At 42.5% G+C, this 6,784-nt stretch overlaps 1 pseudogene; it reads right to left on the bottom strand.

Moving 5' to 3' along the window:
• Positions 1 to 1,432: 1,432 nt before the first annotated feature.
• LOC146802185 (BTB/POZ domain-containing protein KCTD2 pseudogene) lies at positions 1,433 to 2,418 on the bottom strand (annotated as a pseudogene).
• Between the last annotated feature and the right edge of the window lie 4,366 nt (positions 2,419 to 6,784).

The raw sequence follows: 6,784 nt of genomic DNA, 5'->3' as shown, positions 1-6,784 counted from the left end.
TGGAGGGGATAAGTAAGGAAAGGCCCAGTTATTGTCTGAATTGAGCAGAGACAAACCCACACCCAAACCTATTAAGCTAAAACACAACAGTTTTGCTCACGGCAAGCAAGAGAGTGCATAGTGGAAAGTATTCTACACACTCCATACTCGAAAGGTTGAAAGGAGTGGTGGGGCAGAGGTACCCACAACAGCTGGAACTAGGAGTGCTGCCTAAACACAATTTCATATTACATATGGGGCTGTAATAGTTGAACTAGTTTGTTTACTTCAATGATTACTGCAGTGCTCTTACATGCATTTCCTTACAATAGAGGGTTGACTAGTAGTGTGGAACAAACTCTAGCTCATCGCACCACTGAAGAAATGCCAGGTCCACTTTGGCTCATAAACTAAATCAGCCAATTAGTTAGGCACAAAGTGAGGCCACAGAAATGATCCAATGCCACATACAAACTGATGCAAACAAAACACTTTGGGCAGAAATCTTTACAGTTTTTGGCAACATTAATGAATCAATAGGAACAGAAAACTGCTACAACACTTGTGTACTTAGCCCAGCTCAAGGAGAAGAGACAGGGGTTGGAAACAGGGTGAAGAAATAACAGAGGATAAGACCGGGCGCTGGTGGCGGGAAGAAGACAATCTTGACTGGAGTTTAATGGAACAGCAATGCTGTCAGAAACTGAGCCTCAGTCAGGAAAGGGGAAGTAGCAGTAATCTGGAAGGCAGTACTCCTGCTTCAGGAGTAAAAGGAGATGCAATGCTCCCATTGAGAGAATCCATGGTACAAAGCATTACCAGTGAACCTGCTTGACATGATGGGTAGTGAGGAACAAATGTTCCAAAGGGAAAGCACAGGCTTCAAAGAGGGGGAAGTGCTGCCAGAGAGCCCTGGTTTCATGAAATGGAGAGAAACAGTATGACCACGGACAAAGTGCATGCTTTAAGAGAGGAGCAGTACTCCTACGTTCAGAGGAGAAGCAATACTGCCATAAAGGTCTCTGATTCAGGAATGGGGAAAGAGGTGCTCTAACATAGGACCTGTTTCAGGGGAATGGAGAATCAGTATTGATGTATGCAAACTCCATGCTTCAGGGAAAGGTGGAAAAGTGCTCTATTGCTCCCATAGAGTGTGTTACGTTTTCCTGCTCCAGAATCCCACAGAACAGAATCCTGTAGATGACACACAGAGCACAACTGGTTATTACAGCAGATTAAACATCTAAATGTGAACAGCCACAAAGTCCAGATCCTTGAGCAACAAGTGCAGTAGAACAAACCAGAAATAAATTTGGTTCATATATCAGGTGCAACAGCACAAAGCATAAAAAAGGATGTCCATGCAACAACACAAACCAAAGGAGGCATGGATGATGCAACAGAGGCAATAGCACCAAGTAGCAAAAGTGGGATTCTCTGGGTAGAGATGGCAAAGGAATTCCAACCTCTAAAAATAAAAACGAGTTGAGAGATTGGAACATACTTCAGACCCATTCTCAATCATCAGCAAGTGAATTCTTCACTTTTCTCAAAAGGGCAACAGTTTTAAGTGAAACTAGGCTCCAACTCAGAGAAGAAGCAAGAGTCTGTGCCCCAGGCCAGGGTGCTTTGGTTGCACAATAATAGGTGCAGGCAAGATAAGGCGATCCCATGGTACACAGCGTTCCTGTGGTCAGTTCTGAAATATGGATGTCCAGTGTAGAATTCTGCCATGCGCCTCAGCCATTAAGTGACAACAGTACATTCCAATGCTCTCCATGATCACATCCGAGATCCTCGTTCCTGAAGAATCTTGGCTTTCTCACTGGGCTCTATCACAAGACCATTTGTCGAGTTATTTAACTCTCTGGAGACGACACACAGAAATTACGATTGATCCTCATTTCCATAGTTATAGGAGGAGCCGATACTGATGAGCTGCTCAAACTTCCACCTATCGGACATTGTGGAGACCATCTGTGTCAGCTCCTCCTCCTGACACTGCAAAACCCGGTACACATGCTTCACCGGACCCGATCTTGGACATTGCCTTTGGCTGCAAGTGTGCCTCACCTGAGAGGCCCTATTCTCGTTGTCTCGTATCCGCTCCTTCACCAGTCGGACGAGTGAGGAAATGTTGTAAAACTCGGCCTCCTCCAGGACACCTTCTTCAGACAGTTCTTTGTTGAGGATCAGCTTCCCGTGTCTCAGGTAGTTGAGGATTGGCCCAAAGTAGGTAGGATCTCTAGCAATTAGGTAAGCCCCCGTCTCATCCTGAGGCCCCGCCCCCTCCAAACAGAGTCGGCTCAGCAAGGAGTGCGGTTCCCGATTAAGGCTTTCTCTGCTGGTAATGAAGCACGTACCGCCCACGTTCAGCCTCACCCACTGAGAGCGGGCGGCAGCGGGGGGTTCAGCCATTTCGTTCAAAACGGGAGTTGATCCTCCCAGCAGCAAAACGGGCACTTCCGGGACCCTTATTAACTGTGTTTGTAATATGCCTTACATTGTTGGAACCCGTCCCAGAGCATTTTGGGTAGAGTAACCAAAATATTGAAGTTGCATGAGTGGATCTTAAGGACAGAATGTGAGGCTTTTTTACTCCACTGTGACTGGGACACTGGGACTGCAAGTCATCTTGGTAAACAGGTATTAATTCTGCACAGGGTATAAGGACTGGAGGCAAATCTGCACTGTGCAGGTCAGAAGAAGATTTACAGTCTTCAATATCTGTACCATATAGTGTTGCCATCAAGGCATTTCCTATTGCCTTTCAAAAGAGGCATCAGTATTTTATACATATATCTATTCGTTCAATTGATTGGCTCGGTTGCTTCGCCTGCCCACCCCTTGCTGTTCCAGATGGTGGTTTATGCCCCAGCACTGCCATATTTCATGGGCCGCCACTGGATGTCATGAAACCGACGCCTTGGCTTACAAAGCTGGAAATCCTTAATAAGTGGGATGATATGGCTGCAGAAAATGTGAGTAAGAAAGCAGCAAAGTGAGTGAAAAGTTCTTTTGGACATTGGCTTGAGAGTAAAAAGGATTGACAGGAGAAAGGTTAGAGAGAAGAAATTTTTAAATGTGCAAAAATATTCCTTGCTATAATGACAGAGAAAGAAAAGAAGGATTACGTTTTTAGGACTCCAGGGGGTCAGTTTAGTTTTTAGAACTTATGGGAAGGTGGGTCGTTTTTTTTAAATTAGGGGTTGCGGTTTTGCCTCAGGGCAGTGGAAGGGGTTGGGGTAGCTTTAGGGACAACACGGGGGTGGAGGGGGTCAGAGTAGTGTATGTTAATGAGCCGGGTTTTAGGCCTAAGGGTAGGGGGTGGGGAATGGTTAGTCGGGGAAGCTTTTATAGCTTAAGGAAGGGCGGGGTCCTTTTTAGGGCTTGGGTATTTTTATTAATTAGGGGTTAGGGCAGTGGGAGGGTTTGAGGTAGTTTTAGGGACAGTGTGTCGGGGGTCGGGCAGTGCATGTTAAGGGGCACGTTCTAGGCCTCAGGGTAGGTGGAGGGGAATAGGTAGTTTTCAGGGAGGGTTTTGGCCCTCAGGATGGAGGGGGGCATGTAGGGGGTTTGTAATTTAGGGCTTAGGGTGGTGGGAGTAGGCCAGAGTGGTGGTGACCTTAGCCACACATACCCCCTCACCATTCATGCCTTTACCATAAAATTGTGTAATCAAGGCCTGCGTGGGAAAGGAATGCGTGGTTAAGATGCATTCGTCATTTGGGCTGCATGGTAGAGGCTCGCGTGGTTTAGTCATGCGTGCATCTTTCATACAACTGCTCCATGGCAATGTTGAATAGGCTGTTGACTTATACTGTCGATTAAATGAGATATTTAATCAAAGAGGCAGCCAGGTGTGTGAATGAGGCTCATGATAAAGAATGTGAAGTGAAATTATAAAATGGATTTCACACATGATGAAATTATGGAACTGGGCTTGAATACTTTGAAAGTTCATATTGAAGATATCATTGAGAAAACCCCAGATGGGAGTGATTTGAAAAAATATTGAGAAGGATGGGAAAAGGAGACAGCAAATACAAAGAGAATGAAAGGGGCCAAATGTAGTGTGAGAAATGTTAAAGTGAATCAGAGGTTGAAACTGGGGCAGGTTTTAGGATGTCCTTTGAGGGAAGCCCATGGAGGGAATCTTGTACATGTACATGGACTCAAGCGTATTTGTATGCATTAACAAATAATTTCCCGAAGTTGCAAGAGGATCCAGCAAAGTGGTACAATGAAGTACATTAATTGGCACACATTTCTCAGATTTTGTGGACGGATTCAAATTTGTTGTTTGAGATTGTGGTTCCTGGAGATTTGTGGTCAGAATGTAGAGTTGTTGTTGGCTGGCTGACACAAGAACCAGCTAGAGTTTGTCAAAATAACGCACCACTTGCCGAAACAGCAGACAAATAGAAGGCTGTGATTGAGTATCTGAAAAAACAAGTTTCTGACAAGGATATAAACTGGCAAAACATTTTAAGAACCTGGCAAAATGTATCAATGCATTCTTTTTTTGAGAGGCTAGGCTAATGCACATTTATAAGGAATACAGTGGAGTCAAAAGTTTCAATACAGATGAGGTTACTGGTTTTGTATCTGCTTTTTTATTGGATTGAGGTCAGAAATCAGTACCCACATTCAACAGAGTGAGTTGTGTTGGCAGACAAAAGGCATAGACGACATCTTGGTGTTGGCTAAGAATAGTAGTGAATATATTGAGACAAGGCAGAAAAATATTAAGGAGAAGCTGATGATTGCACAAACCAGTTTGATACAGGATCCACAAATCAAATGGGTTCAACGATTAATTTTGTGCAAATTGAATGAACGGAATGAATCAAGTACAGATTCAAAATAGTAGTAGAGGTGATGGAGTAAATATGAGTTTTGAAATGATGAAAAAGAATATGGCTTGTCACTCCTAAAGCAAGATTGGGCACTGGAAAAGGAAATGCCATCAGAATCCTAACAGGATTCAAGGGAATGTGGAGCATGTTTGAGCACTGGAAAAGGAAATGCCATTAGAATCATAACAGGATTCAGGGGTATGTGGGTCGTGTTTCACAGATGCAGAGAAATAATATGATGGTTCCAAATTTACAGAAAACAGAACAAAATGTGCAGTCAGAATTAATTATATCAATGTCAATGTTTACCACTCCTGTAATGCTGCAGAATATGAGAAACAGAATGCCCCATTCATACAGGGTATCAGCAGAATCCATTACTTCTTAGTGATGAAATGACGGGGAAGAAGTTTACAATGAAGGTGTCCGAGGGCGAAGGAGGATTGCATGCTTGGAGCAGTCGTAGAGGTAGACCAAAGTGCCCCATATGTTGACGGAAAGTCAATGGCCAACCTTTTTCAATTTTTATCGATACGAGGGTACAGGTTTTACAGTTCATTCTGTGGAAGTCCCAAACCTACCCCTCTTGGGAAGTGAAGTCTAAGTTGTAGGGATCAGTAATAAACACATTGTTAATCAGGTTACAGCAGAAGTTCCAGTTAGACTTGGCGAGATGGAAAATAACCACCAGTTCATTCTGCGTGACTTGAATCCTGGTAATCTACTAAGAAGGGATTTATTGTGTGAAATTAATTGTGTAATATATTGTACACCAGATGGTGTAGCAATAGAAACACAAGACGAGGACTCGGTGTTTAAGATGAGCTCTTCAGAATCAATAGTTGAATTATTTCCAGTTCTAACCAAAGAAAAGAAGCATCTGGATTTAAGACATATTGCCAAAGATTAAAAATGGGATTTTTCTGGTAAAGAGACAGGAATGATAAAAAGAGCAAAGCCTGTTAAAATCAAGGTCACATCTGATGCAATACTCCCTACAACTAAACAATACAGACTTATGAAAGAGGCAAAGAAGGGACTGAAGCCTGTGTTTGAAAAAAGTATTGAACAGGGAATCCACCTGTGGTTTACTCAGCAGGAGGTATTTGTTAGTCCTTGTAACTCTCCTGTAATGGGAATTAAAAATCTGAATGTCAAATGGAAAATAGTACAAGGTTGCCGTAATATTAATATAATTATTGTCCTATGTTCTCCAGTGGTACCGAATCCATTAGTGAGCCTGTTTCAAATTCTATCAGAAGCAGAATAGTATACAGTCATTGACTTATGCCAAGCGTTCTTCTCAATTCCCCTTCAAGAAAGGTCTCCATTCTTTTTTGTGTTCCAATTTTTTAATAAAGTTCTTGTGTGATGTAGAATCCCTCAAAGGTATAATGAAAATCATTCAATTTTCTCACAAATTCTGAGGCAAATTCTAGAAAGTTTGAAGTTGCCATGCTATTCAGTCTTGATGCAGTGTATCGATGACCTACTGGTTGCATCAAAGACAAAAGAGGATTGTAAACTTGCCACAATAGCCTTATTGAATCATCTAGCTGATAATGGACATTTGGTTTCCCTGATTAAAATGCAGTATTTTAAAAAAGGGAGCATTTATCTTGGATAACGTATGGAAAATGTTATGAGGAAAGTCTTGAAAGAACGGATATCTGCTAGTCTGAAAGCGAGTCAGCCAACGACCCAGAGGGTAGTTCAGATGCTTCTTGAAATTGTTTAGTGCTGTTGTCAGTGGATCCCAAACTTTTGCTTAATTGCAAAGCAGTTGGTGAGGTTAACATGCAGTAATCTTTATATGGGACAATTTGATGGTAAATCCATTGATGCATTAAAAAATTGAAAGAGAATTTGTGTCATGCACCCACGCTCTGAATACCTGATTACAATTTGATGATTTTCTTGTTTTGTCATGAAAAGGATGGGTGTGC

The sequence above is a fragment of the Triturus cristatus genome, chromosome 8, assembly GCF_964204655.1.
Source record: "Triturus cristatus chromosome 8, aTriCri1.1, whole genome shotgun sequence".
Lineage (NCBI taxonomy): Eukaryota > Metazoa > Chordata > Amphibia > Caudata > Salamandridae > Triturus > Triturus cristatus.
The sequence above is the reverse complement of the archived record's forward strand: the minus strand, read 5'-3'. Positions and strand labels throughout refer to the sequence as shown.